The sequence below is a fragment of the Podarcis vaucheri genome, assembly GCF_965113315.1.
Source record: "Podarcis vaucheri genome assembly, chromosome: 10".
Lineage (NCBI taxonomy): Eukaryota > Metazoa > Chordata > Lepidosauria > Squamata > Lacertidae > Podarcis > Podarcis vaucheri.
This window is the reverse complement of record NC_138748.1, coordinates 39,736,309-39,750,744: the sequence shown is the minus strand read 5'-3', so window position 1 is coordinate 39,750,744 and position 14,436 is coordinate 39,736,309. Positions and strand designations below refer to the sequence as shown.

At 39.5% G+C, this 14,436-nt stretch overlaps 1 protein-coding gene and 1 long non-coding RNA gene across 8 annotated transcripts in view; one reads left to right on the top strand and one right to left on the bottom strand.

Annotated features, from left to right (window-relative positions):
* The window catches only part of IKBIP (IKBKB interacting protein), a 433,380-nt gene that overhangs the window by 352,654 nt on the left and 66,290 nt on the right, over positions 1-14,436 (top strand). The gene's annotated exons all lie outside the window — the stretch shown is intronic.
* LOC309542183 overlaps positions 1,029-14,436 on the bottom strand; it is a 113,317-nt gene continuing 99,909 nt past the window's right edge. For 5 of the 7 annotated variants that reach the window (XR_014224122.1, XR_014224124.1, XR_014224125.1 and 2 more), the window contains 3 exons: positions 7,953-8,107; positions 7,630-7,862; positions 1,029-3,359 (listed from right to left, as the gene is read on the bottom strand). This is a non-coding gene — a long non-coding RNA (uncharacterized lncRNA). The remainder of the gene's footprint in view (positions 3,360-7,629; positions 7,863-7,952; positions 8,108-14,436) is intronic. The other 2 variants (XR_014224123.1, XR_014224126.1) reach the window with 2 other exon arrangements.

The window sequence follows — 14,436 nt, the reverse complement described above, 5'->3', positions numbered from 1 at the left end:
AAGGTGTTCCCAGACCAAGGGTTCTCCAAGTGTCAAGAGCACTCGTTCATATAGCAGTCTCAGCTAGAGTATGATCAGTGTAATGAGCACAGTTCAAAAGAGTGATCTTTCTAGCAAAGTCCTAGGCTATTGCTCTTCTGTTTGTTATAGTACTACCACTGTTAAACAGGCATGGAAGAAGCTGTGCTCTAGATGCAACCTTATAGAACTTGATAGTCAAATTATAGTGGAATGGATCTGTTATTTGCCAAGTTTATGCTTTGACCATCTGAAATCACAAGTTTTGTCCCTGTCTCTTACTAGAATGATTAAAGAGTCATTTGCATACAAAAAGTGTACCTTGTGGGTTTTTTTTTTAAAAAAAGCTGCATATTTTATATAACAAGGGTGCATAAAATACAATTAAATGTGGACTTTTGTGCACACTAAAAAAAAAAATCCACTAAAACAGGACGGAATGAAGCTATGATTGAACAGTACTGAAGCTGAAATGCATGTAATTAGGCTAAGACCATCCATACTTAGTGTTCAAGCACAAAAGCCTTGCAGAAGGCCCTTAGAGTCAATTTAACAGCTAAGTATTTCAGTACCTGGTGTAAAAGTCACAAATCTGAGGGTATGACTTTATAGTCCTGTGACTCCTCTCAACCTCAACCACCACCACCACCACCACCACAGATAAAGAGTTCTGTTTAAGGGGTCATGCCAGATGTTTTTCGAAATCTATTATCTGGTTTCAACATACAAAGAATACATTCATCTTGAGGAAATTTTTACAAATTAATAGGTAGACCTATTTAAGATACAGTGGATTTCTGTATATTTACTCATTCATTTAAATAATTAAGAACCATCTGATTTTTAGAAGGGTAAGATATGTTTTGCTAGAAAATTAAGCAATCATATTTAAAATAGAATCCGACTTTGTTAGGATTCCTGAACTTCACTTTCTGACTGGTGATGAGCAGATGTTTTATGGATGTGACCAGTTTAAACAACAAAAACAAAAACACACAACTCTATTATGTAGTGAACAGGCAAAATTTATTAGACGAGATAAGCAAGGTAATTTTCAGCAGCTTCTGTCATACTGAGAATTTTTTTGTGCTTTGGGGGTATATGTAAAATTGTTTTTCTAGAAATTTACAGCACTTCACAAAGTTTTGTTACACCATCCTGGTTGTCAATAAAAACCCAATGATTTATTACTGTACAGGATTCATTTTCCAAAACATTTTTTTAATGCAGCCATTCCATAAAATTTGCAAAAAAGTTGCTTTCAGGTATGAGTGAGACCAAGTCCACTGGCATAAATGCTTTTCATTCTCCACAATGTCGAGTTGATATTATGTGAAACAAACATTTTTTACGTCATGACATAGGAAACAGTGCTACTGATTCAACTAGTATTCATTGCCATGCTATTTCTGTTTTTGGTGTTTTCATACATATGCAGGACCTTTTAGGTTGCACTTGTAGCAGACTGTTGAAAGTTGGGCCTCTTTCAATCCAAAGATGTGCTGAGTCCTAAGAACATAATATCAAACCAAAGACCTATCTAGTCCAGCATCTACTTTCCCACAGTGAACTAGATTACGGGAGACCCACAAGAAAGACATGAATACAGCAGCAATTGTCCTGCCCAGGACCTGGTATTCAGCAGCATACTGCCATATACAGGACATAGTCTATAGCCATCATGACTACTAGCCATAGATAGATAAGCTTATTGTCCATGAATTTACCCCCTTTAAGTTTGTGCCCATCACTCCCATGATGTGGAAATGAATTCCACTGTAATGTTGTACTACTGTGAAGTTGCACACTGCATCTCCCACCATTCAGCTTAATCTCCCCAATAAAGTATCAAAGTAGAAAACACTGTTCCACAGCTAATACAGTCAGAATTCAACCTTACCAGCTTGATAGATCCTTTTTAGTAATGAAATGGGATGTGAGGAGGTGTATGGGGTATTGTGTTGTCATGGTATGTATTTTTGTGGTTTTAAGTTGTAAACCATGCTGTGAGCTTTGGATGAAGGGTGGCATACCAATTAATAATAGTAATAATAATAATCAGAAGAATACATTAGTGTGTGAGATTTCTCACATTTCCCCATCCTTACCTGCCCTTCCCCACCTGCACACTGGTAAGTCCACCTAGTGTATTCATGCCCACCTAGTGTATTCATGCCCATTATTTAACACAATAAAGATGCCATGTACTAGTTAAGGGACAGGTGTTGTTACATGTAGATTTTCTGCCACAAAGTCCAAGTGCAAATTAGTTGGTGTACTAGTTGCAAAGGACCATTATGTTTTAGTTGTTATGGACATAGGCTACTTCACAGAAGAGCAGCAAAATGTTTGAGTAGATGAGACTCTTGACTGCATCCTTGGGTATTGAGTTTGTGGTAGATCATCCATTCATCTGCAAATAAAACCCAATCCACTGAACAGGAGCAATTCTTCTCAGCTTTTGATTGAGACCCAGTAGCCCTAAATTAAGAAAGAAACAGCTTGAGAATCTCCACATTCGAGTTTCACAAAGGTAAGTAGAAAGGGATGAAATCTTCTAATCCACTCTTATGGAAATATCTTCATTCCTCCAAAACTTTCCACAGCTCTGGGACCCTCTGCAGTTGCAGATATGGAAAAGATAGTCATTGTTTAACATTCACCATTGTGGGATGGGAGTGGGAAAACTGACTGCAGAAGGAGCTTCTGTCTCTAAGTAGAAACAGCCAGTGCCTCCTCAGGCATGGGGAATATGACACATGAAGAATCTCAAATGCCACTGCATTTCATAGGACTCAAATCAACCCTGCAACTCTAAAGGACTCATGATCATACTCCTAAGACAATTTTATGGCTATTGCAATCATGATTCCCCCAGAGTACTTTGCTATCAAATCTCATCCAATAAATGTGTAAAACAAGGTGTCGTTCATACAGTGATCAATCTCAGACTGTGGTTCAGATCAATCTCAGACTGTGGTTCAGAATTGTTTTATTCAAACAAGTGATACTTTAAAATTAATCTAAGGGACAAACCTTAGGCAACAGATGTGACTGAAGTTATAGGAAGCCCTTATCTGAGTTGAGACTGTGATGTTATTTCCTCCCATGTTATTGTCCTGATTAGTAGCTTCCCCACCCCCCAAAAGAAGGGAGCTGTTATTTATGTCCTTGGCAGTTTCTCTCCCATGCCCCAGTTCTGATGCAGATTAGGACCTCTCCATGACATGCAATCGTAATCATGCATTCAGCTTGTCATTTAACTTCATCCTAAATTGTGTGTGCCATGCAGTGGAAAACCCTTATTTCTCTTGTTGGGGCTGCATCATCAGAACAGTCAACTATGGAAAGAGATGTGGAGATAAAAGAGAAAGTCAGATTTGTTGTTTTTAAGAGGAACAGAAAATGATAAAAGTGAGTTTTATTAAATTTAACTTTGGGGGGAGGAAAGACAGAGAAATAATAGATGCAAAAATAAAATAAAATAAATGATAGCACTGTAACACTGTTGCTTAATAGTCCCCCAAATACATCATGATCAGAATAACCAAGAAAAAAAGAAAATGATATACAGAAGGCTGATGATGCTGAGTAAATAGAGTGTATCCAGGCAGACTCTTGGCAGTGTAGAAGCCCCGGTGGCATGGCTGAGGTACCATATCACTGCAATCATGTTTGTAAAGGAGCACAGAAATGTGGTTGTCAACTGCTTCCCATGGCACTGCTCCCCTGCCCCACAACTATACTAGTCCACAGTGGTGACTAATGTACACTGGGTCTAACAGAGCAGAAGGCAGGGAGGTCAACAGTAGGTGGAATGAGAGCCAATTATGGACAGAGTTCTACAAGGGGAACACTGAGATTAAGGGGGAGGAAACTGACAGCCAGTGGCAGCCCCTGACAGGCAGGTGAGGGATGGTTATGGGCAGACTGAGGTTGGTTGGGTAGTTCCCCATCTGTCCTAATGGATCAGCCTGCAAGTTTCCCAGAATTCATGTCAAGAAAGGAAAAGGAACAGCACACGCTTTGAGCAAAAAAAACATGCCAGCGCACAATATTGAGACTAAAGCTTGTCTTCTGGTTTAGAGGATCATTTCCTGAGTATGGGAGTAAAGAAACCTGGACCTCCTCATAAAGCAATAGAATTTAATTTGTTTTGCTTATTTTATAGCTCACATAATTCAGTGTTTCATGCACAGTGTTGTATTTAATAACAAAAAAAATAAAAAATGTATTAAAAGATAAGACTTGGATGCTGGCTCAAAAGATGAATTATCTTGTGAGAAACTAGCTCCCTTATCCTTCAAACTCTAAGGGTGAGGCAATGAAGAAACAGTGGAAGCGTGGAAGTCAACAACACAACATACTACATCATTTTCCAATAATCGTTAGCAGCTCTGCTACTACAATTCTATTCTGATGGCTCATCTTAGTTGATGATTTTTCACAATGTATTTCATGGCTTCCATCCCTACATGAGACTTTATTACTATCACATAGGAATAAAAAGCCATAAAACACTAAAGTGAATTTATCTTGATCAGAAGCAATACTGATTTTCTTCACATGATTTCACAACCATTTCCAAACTAACTGAGAATTTCATGCTACATTGCTCAACATTTTAAAACTGCATTTCAATGATTAAAAAACACACACTCCACAATGGTTACATCACAAATTAACAGCAATTTAGACTTCAGAGAGGTTGCTAGCTAAACAGATTGTGGGGACAGTCACAACACACAGCCATTGAATCCACTGAATAGACAGGACACCACAGAAAATAGCACTGGAACAGACATCTTTGAACACGTACAAAAGACAAGGGAACTATGAACATTGCCTTGGAAACTTTTAAGAATCCTTTCAGCCTTCCCCACTGTATTTTCCTGATGTTGCCATTTGCTTTCAGGGTTGGGGTGAGAACAGACAACATCACTATAGGCACAGTAAAGCATCTCAGATTAACAGGGAGCTGGTAATATGGTGATGTCAGTACCAGTGCTGCAAAACTCAAGGCCACAAACTGAAAGGCAAACCTTTCTCTGGATCTAAATATATCCCAAACCAGACTTAATCTACCACCTACCCACAGTCACATTTCTATCAGCCAGTGAAGAAATGATCATGTACTGTTATTTCCAAATCAAGCTAGGAATCCATAGGACCTGGGACGAATGCAGTACAGTACAGTATTACATAGATGAAATTACTAGTCTTCATATTCCCACTAATTGGCCAAATTGAAACACAAGTCTCTAGGGTCATTGAATTGTCAATAAGAGAACCTATCACAAATTCAAAACCTTTTGAAAATAAATTTGCTTCCACATTTGTTCATAAACTAAAGAATATCTGATATGCCACACAAGGCTAAAATCAATATGATAAAGAAAATAGCTAATGTGAACCTTAACAAAAAAAAACACCTGATGTTAGGATTAATTTTAATTTGCAGCTAATGATTACCACTGAAAGCCTCCTCTATTTTATTTACCTATTACTATTCTCTGGCTTCCTATCAAACCTATTCTTTTCTAGCACCCTATGCTTAGCATAAGTGAAACCCATAAATGAAAGGAGGTGCATAAATAAATTAAATTATCATGCATAAAACATGCAAATGATTTAAAAACTGTATATGAAACTCTAGTTTATATTCATTAATCTCAGGTTGCACTTTTGAGGGACAAAAAGACGCTAATTGGGTCCAGATTAATGCACTCCCAAACCTTCCAGTGTGTTTTAGGTGAGTTTTAAATGACATATATTAAAATGTAAATAGCTACTCATTTCCCTTTTTATCTCTTAGGTTGTGGGGGCAATGGCAACAAATACAGTATCATATTGGGATAAAAATATACTATAATACTAATATCAATACAAAACAAGCATGTTCAATTATGTTATATGCCGCTTCATGTATGTTGACATACAGAACTCAAGCAGCCTTAATCATCTCTCCCTTTCGTAGCTGACTCAATCCAACAGGAAATAAGTCTCCTTGTGCTCACTCTATGAGGATTGCAATGCCCATCTGCCTATACATCTGCACCTTTATTGTGATGTTCATCTGTAACCCAGTCAATTGGATGGATGTGTCTTTTTTATGATGGGGATACGCAACTGCCTTATGCCCAGTGATTGTTGCACATTGCTAGTTCTGTGAGACTACAGATGATAGAGTCCCTGTGCTTTAAAAAAAATTCTTGCCTATCTTCTTTTGACAACCAGTCTTTTGAAAATAAGAGGGAAAATGGGCCAAATCCAGTCCAAGTTAAGTACTTCTAAACCCTTTGATATAAACAGGAGAAACAGAAGCACATAATTAACTTTTTCATCGAAATCAGCAGGACATGGTTAAAGTTTGGCCTAATTATGCCCACTGTTCCTAATTCAGCTTTGAATTTCAGGGCGTTGCAAGTTAAGCTGCGGCCTTGTTTCTTTTGGAACAGCCATTTTGGGGAAGATTAATGCTAGGTTGGCATGGTGATATCACATGGCTCCGATATGTGGGAAACAGAGTCATGAAACTTTTTTTTTGGCAAGGTAGGAAGGAGAGGAGTAGAGGGGTTTTTTTCCTCCCCCCACTATTGTGCTCTTGCTTAGCCAAACAAAATTCACGTAACAAAATTGGCTAGGGGCCAGATCAATCCTTTCATTCTTGGGAGTCTTCTTAAGAAACACAGCCTTGGGTTGAAAGTTTTCTTTCAGTGCTTTTTGCATTGCATGGCAGCCTTTATTTGTGGAAGAAGGAAATTGTTTGTCTCAGCTGCACTCCCTTGTTGGCTGACAGCCTGAAATGAAAAGGAGGAAGCAAAGAGCTACAGGACGTTCAGCAGGGAGGAAGCCCAGACTCCAATTTTTTCCATTTTTTAAAAGGGAAGGCTGCATGTCTGATAAAAGAAAAAAAGAAAATGAATAGCACTGACAAAAGGGTTTGGGGTTAGATATTTCAGAAAACTTCTTTTGATTATGTGTTTGTTTATGGGGCAAAATAAAGCAAAAGTGGCTACGATCCAATGACAGATTGATTCTCAAGCTTAGTTTGCACTGAAAACTGATTATTCATTTGTTGGAGGGGCCCAGAGAGTAATGCTTAACATATCACCATGTATGCCAGTTGTGTCGTCTTAAGCATACATGTATGGGAAATTAAAGTTTAGTTACAGAACCCAAGTTAAATATGTTCATATATTTAACTTGTTTTAGGAAGAATTGAAACCACAATGTGCATCTCTAAGCATCTCCCTTTGAAAAATGTAAGCTACAAAGGATGACAAAATTGCCACAAGGAAGCAAGGAGACAAACAAAGACACGGACACACATTCACATAGATGCTTCAGACACACACATTTATTACGTCTCCCACTCTGGGAGCCTTTTGACGGCTATTTGTGCTTATTTACATATATTAAACTAGTTGTCATAAATAACAGCAATAAGGATAGCTGGTCTGTCAACGGACTCAACACAAATGACAAATGTTCAGAGGGCCATTTAGCGTGGAGATGCGCTTGTGCTGAAATACGCTTTCATTCATGGCTCCTAAAAGAGAAAATGATTGCATGGTTACAAAACCGTAAGTAAGAACTAAGGATATTCACCTCATGAAGTCATTTTTCAACTAGTCTCTTGGCCCTTGCTGGAATTATTTGCAGCAGGCCTGCCACTGGTTCATTTTCTGCTGACTCCATGTGGGCAATTTTTTATCTCATTATTAAAAGTGAACCTGGCAATTCTTTCAAAGCTTCCCTTTAGGTGTGGCTGAGTCCGTAGTGCATCTTTTGTCTCAGAAATACATTGCGGAAAGCTCACTGTCACACGGAAAGAAAAAAACCTGAAAGTGATAAAAGTAAATTTTACAGATATCTATATAAACATATTTTAGACCAATATATACAGCCGACAGATGAAATGGACTGTTTACCTTGGGAAGAATAGCCTTTTCTTCTCTAAACCATCATTCAGACCTGAATGTCATCCAAAAGCGATTCTGCCTTCTTCACCTTAGCCATCATCTGGGACTGTGAGATAACCCCCATGGCACTGGCCTCCTTTACTGACTCCTTCATTATTAGCCTCCTGGTGGGTGAGATAGAATACAATGAATGTAATAACCATACTTCACACAACAGGCCCTCTCTCGCTTTTAAATTGAAAATCCCCTTATTACAAAACAAGGGGTGTTCTTTTTCTTCTACCTTTAAGTAGGACTGCCACATTCATTGGTTTTTAGAAAAACGCAGCTGCTTTTTAAGCTACAGATAAATAGAATCTGCTAGGCGGTAATTCTCCTCAGCCTGAATTGCATTATTTTCTAAGAACACACACACACACACTCCCCCCCCCAGACACACAAAGTATATGAAAAAGGAAAGTTATTTCCCTTTCTAATTATAATTCTTCTCTTTTTCGCTATTAATTTGCAATGCCAAGCAAATCTCTTAAGGTTTTGTTGTTGTCTGTTTGCCAATGCAAACATAATTTTCTTTTTGTTCGATAAAACAGTATTTTCAATAAAAAAAATAAAGAAATATTTTCTTTTTTGCTGTAGGAAAATAGATGACTGATTATGATGATTGGATGGACTAATCTTCGGAAATAGCACCAGACAATAGAGATGCAGCTAAAAAAACAAGTAAATTTCCTGAATAGGTGTATGGATGGCTAGGTTTGGATTTTCATTAACAGCTCAGACTCCGAATCCGAAAATTTAGCTCTGTTGTTATTATTAATTTTCTAGGATTTTATATATATATATTCTAGAATTTCTTAGTAGTAAGTTTTTTAGCATTATCTGTTGGTAATAATTGCCTCTGATTTCTCTCTAGATCCATGTATGCAAGTAAATATATACTTAGAACAAATGGAATACTATAACACAGCAAAGAAGGAGAAAAAAAATACCAGTTATTGGACTTATTATCATAATTATTTATTGAATTTATATACCGCCCTATGCCCACAAGTCTCACTTACTATTTCCTATAATACATTATTAAACACTGAGGCTGAGTTAATTGGTTAAACAATGCAATTAAAATACTAATTCCTTAAACTGCTAAGCACTTCAATGTAGTTTTAATCCAGGATGCCTTGGCGAAAGGATGTTAAGATCATTTCATGAATGTAAACTTTCTATGCTCATGTTCATTTAATGATTCTGCTGCGCAGAATTTTCAGACAAAGCCAACTTGCATCATTTAGCTAAACAGCTCTTCCATTAAGGGTCTCCAAAACTCTGAGGAGTGAGATGCTGTGTTACAGAGGCGCCAACTTGAATAAAATATGGAAGGCAAGCCCTGCTCCACATAATTGATAACAAAATACAGCTCTCACACACCATTTGAATGGCAATGCACATCAACTTTGGGGGGCGGCCCCCTCAAGTAATTCATTGATTACTGATTACTGATTTATTGATTTTAACAATTGATTAAAATACAGCTTAAAAATTAGAATCAGGATAAAATTAAATGACTGTCCATGAAATTACAACCACAGGGGTCGGGAACCTCAAGTATATATCAGGGCCAGCTATCCATGTTGGTCCCAGATGAGCCGATAAAAGGGCCAAAGAGGTAACTTACAGGGTCCCATAGAGGGGGGGTCAAACTGGGCCTGGACCAAAGGTCAGGCAGAACAGCTCCATCTTGCAGGCCCTGCGGAAGGATATCAACTCCCGCAGGGCCCTGGTCTCCTGCAATAGAGCGTTCCACCAGGCTGGGGCCAAAGCCGAAAAGACCCTGGCCCTGGTTGAGACCTGGGACCTCCAAGATATTATTATTTGGGGACCGTAAGGTCCTCCACGGGGCATACCAGGAGAGGCGGTCCCATAAGTACATTTTAAAATCTGCCGGGGGGGGGGCACATTGGCCCCCCAAAAGAGGACATGTCCACATTTTCCCAGACATATGGCAATCCTACTTAATGACAAATATAACTGACTGCAAAACTAAACTCTAGTAATGCAAAAGTGGTTTTGGATACTTCACTTTACTACGCACAAAGGATATCACTGTAACAACAGTGGAATTATACATTTTGTTATAAAATACTAAGACTTTAATGCAAAATATTAGTATCAATGGATCATATATTTAGACTTCCCCACATGCATTGTAGTATGAAAGGCAATGTTCAAACTGAGATGTCAGAAACTGCAGGAATGAATGAATGTGCAATCCCATCTATAATTTCAAGTTCAGTTTCAATGCCTTCGGTGCTTTAAAAAAAGTAAGAGTGGAGGGAGAGTTCAAATTATTAAGGCAGTTCTTACCTGAAGCATTACTATTTAAATGTAATTCTGAATATTAAAAATGTGTAGTTAAAAAAACACACAGCTCTAGTAGTGTGGCACAGTCCAGAAATCTTGCCTGAATTCAAAATTATAACATTACTTTGGATTTATTGCTTGCAGAATTACAAATGAGCCATCTATTATAAGTGATGCTGTCTGCATTTTCTCCCAAAGCACATCCTTGTAAAAAGATACATAAATGCAGCTAACAGTGGTGACATTACAATGACATTCAAACGTGCTGCTGCAAAGAGGCCTTTTTATTCTTAGGTTATGGGTAGAAAACAGTGGGTGTCTGTAAATTTTTATTAGATGGGCAAGCCAATCTCATGGGGCAGAGTCCTAAGATGACTAAATTGTTCCACATAAAGAGCAGTAGAAGATGTATATCTGGCAGCCCAAATATCTGCGCAATGTGTATTTGTGCTGGCACGACAAGGGTGCTGTTGTGAGGTTTGTAGGTGTAATAGTAGTTTTTCGAAATTCCAAGTTATTATGTACAGGTGAAGGAAGACTATAGCAAACAGGGGCTGCGGCTGGGGAAACTTAGCCAGATAAGTGGGGTATTATTATTATCATCATCATCATCATCATCATCATCACGTATGTGACACAGAAAGATGATGCCCTTGCAGCAATCTCCCCAGTAGTTCAAGGGAAGCACTGATTACCTGAACATATAAGGCTACCTAAGGCTAAGTAAAACCATTGGTTCAAGGGTCCTCAAACCTCCCAAAAAGAGTCTTGCAGCCCCTTAACACAGGGGTGGGGAACCTAAGACCCAGGGGTCAAATACAGCCTCCCACTTTTGCCTCTAGCCCCACCCACCAGTGACATGTGCCCCACGGCAAAGGTTGACCATCGGAAAATGCAATCTTTGGGCTGAAGGCAGTTTTCCATACCTGCCTTACTATGGCACCTGCTCTTTATTCACCACAGTATCTGAAGTAGTTTTAAAATCTGATTTCACTGTGGATTATACCGTACTTTTAGCAATTTAAACCACCTTAGAATCAAATTTAATGAAGTGTTGTATAAAACTATTATACAGTAAGCTGGCAACGTACTCACAATTAATTTGTTCCCATTCAGCTTTACATGTGTGTAAATAAATATTTAAAAAATTAAAAGGGGACAGAAAGTGGGTGGAGTTCAAGAGAAAATGACTTTGGCAATCCTGGCCGTCAATGAACCCAGTGCTGACTATACACGATTTTGGCTTTAGGTGTGATTCCCGGAACATAACCCCCATGTAAGTTGCGGGCTTACTATAAATCAACTCATGCAGATGTGTTTCTTTAAGTGAGCTCTGAATCTGGGAGCATATACATGCAAAGTATGTACCACTGAGTAGGTCCACTCCCCTAATACAGTCACACAAAGCTACCCTATACTAAGCCCAACCACTGGTGCTGGGTCCTGGAACAGTTGTCCCAGTACTGCTTCCTATAATCATTTTAAACGGAGGTGATGGGGACTGAACTTGCAGCCACTTGAATGCAAGCCATGCACCTCTGGGGAAGGGCTATAGCTGAGTGGCAAAGCATCTGCTTTGCATGCAGAAGGTTTTTGAAATATACTCGGAGTCCTGTAGTGATTTCCTGCTCTTTATTGCAGCTTGTAAAACAGTGATTGAATTACACACACACACACACCCAAGCCTCAGGCTTTTATATACATAATTTACACAATGAGTCCCATTGTGATTGGCTGATTCTGCTTCCCTCCTGGAGCCTGATTGGTCTTTTCCTGCAGGCCAGTCAGTTGTTGCATTCTACGATCCTACCAGCCTAATAGGCTGATTAACTTCTTCCTGGAGCCTGATTGGTCTTTTCCGGCAAGCCAATCAGTTGTTGCATTCTAGGATCCTACTTGCCTATTATTCTAGGCTCTAAGCTTACTACATAACAGTTTTCAGTCCCCAAATCCCCAGCATCTCCAGGTAGGGATGAGAGAGATCTATGTCTGAAATCCTGGAGACTTGCTTCCTTTTAGTTTACATAACCCTGAGCTGGACTGACCAGTGGCCTGACTCAATATAAGGCAGCTTCCTATATAGACTCTTGCATTCCACTACACTTATGGGACACCACATTTCTGGTAGCATGAAAGCATTGGGCAAGGAGTGAAGGAACTTCCCATGCAGACATCATTTTAGAAATGGGATTTCATTATAGCTAAAGAAGTCTCAAATGTGTTGAATTAAAGCCAGCACACTTTAGCAGAGCAGCAGTGACAGCTATTAAACAAAGAAGGAGACTGCTTTAGCTGCTGTACTTGCAGGATGTGCCATGCTTATACCATCTAGCTTTCACTTAGTGCTGCTTTATTTCTAAACAGTTGCTGGGGCTGAATCTGCCTGGAGGTCACAGCTTCTGCCTTAGAAGCTCAAGTTATGTAGGGAGCTGGTTGTGGCTGCTAAGAGGTGAGCAAAGTTGCTCCCCACACATCCATTTCTTTTATTAAATTTATTAATGCTCTTCTTCTTCTAGGGCTCAACCTAGCATTGGAAATGGGTACTGCATGGCAAGTGGAAAAAACACCTGTTTCTGTAGCTGGAGGGGTCCAAATACGATGTATGATCATACTGAATATTATAACCTAGGAACGCTCAATGCTGTCTATGCTGATTGGCATCAGCTCTGTAGGATTTCCTACAAAGCTCTCTTCCAACTAAATCTGGACATACAAAGAATTGAACCATGGACCTTCTGTCTGCAAAGCTCTGCCACTGAGCTAAGACCCCTCCTTGCTAAGATACCAGGTATCTTATTTCATTCCACCCAAATACGTGATTACAGCAATCTCAGTGGAGGAAAGACTTATTCTTCAGACAAAAGGGGACAAAGACACAGAAATCTGCAGTCACGGTTCGCTAAGGAAGATAATTGGACACTTCATTTCCTCTGTGGCAATGCTCATTTTTTAAAAACAGGGTAACACACTTTGGACTATAAAGAAATTATAATGAAAGAAGACAGCATGAGCAAACATGGACCATTTACCTTTTGAACACGGTTACTTGATGATATTCTTTGTGTTTTATGAAAGATCAGGCTCATTAAGAAAGACAATGATTTTGGAAATGAGCTTACATCGAAATGAAAGTCTTAAAGCGTGGTCGCTAACAACTGTGCCAGGTAATGTTGTGTTTTGAAATGCTGACAGTGTACCTGGTCTTTAGTGTCAGTGAAACATCATAGACCCCCCCCCCCAGTCTCAGCACCTGTGTGCTGCTGCAAGAGGTCAAAGGAATAAGTAATAGCATGTAGGTGGTCTAATTTAAAAATGAGCTAAGAAGCGCTATTATGTACATGTGGACATGCCTAACTGAACAAGGCAATCAATACCAATTGACATAAAAGGTGATGAATTAAACCATTGGAAGACACCTTTAAAAATTATAGTACAAAATAATTTAAAAATGACTTCACTCCAGATTTGGCAAAGTGCAACCCGTTTTGTGCAATGACTGTGGTTCTTTCTGAATAAGGGTGCCTATCAAAGGTTTAATGGGGTTTGCATGCACATTGCGGTGTAGACATGATGAAAATTGGAGAGCTAGGATTTCTGATAATATACCTCGAAAGGGTTATTTTCTGTTTCAGATCATTGGAGAGATGCTGCCTGCCACAGGGCACAATACCAAGTTTCAAGGGAGTTAGTAGGTGCTTAAAAGACTTGGGACACAGACCCATAACACAAGTCTGCATAAATATATACTATACATCTGGGAAAATTAAGAGAGAAGGTGTATGGAATCTCACTGGAATTGGAATCCCCCAAAGTCCCCAACTACTCTGTAAGCAAAGTTATTAAAATGTGTTGTTCCAGTCCGGCTTCCGCGCTGGTCATGGGACCGAGACGGCTCTGGTCGCCCTAACAGATGATCTCCGTAGACAGCTGGATCGAGGCGGGTCGGGGCTGCTGATTCTTCTAGATCTGTCAGCAGCTTTCGACATGGTCGATCACGAACTTTTGGACCACCGCCTCGCCAACGTGGGGATCCAGGGCGCAGTCCTTCAATGGCTGCGCTCGTTTCTCTCTGGTCGGGGACAGAGGGTGGCGCTTGGGGGGGAACTGTCATCCCGCCACTCCTTGGTGTGTGGAG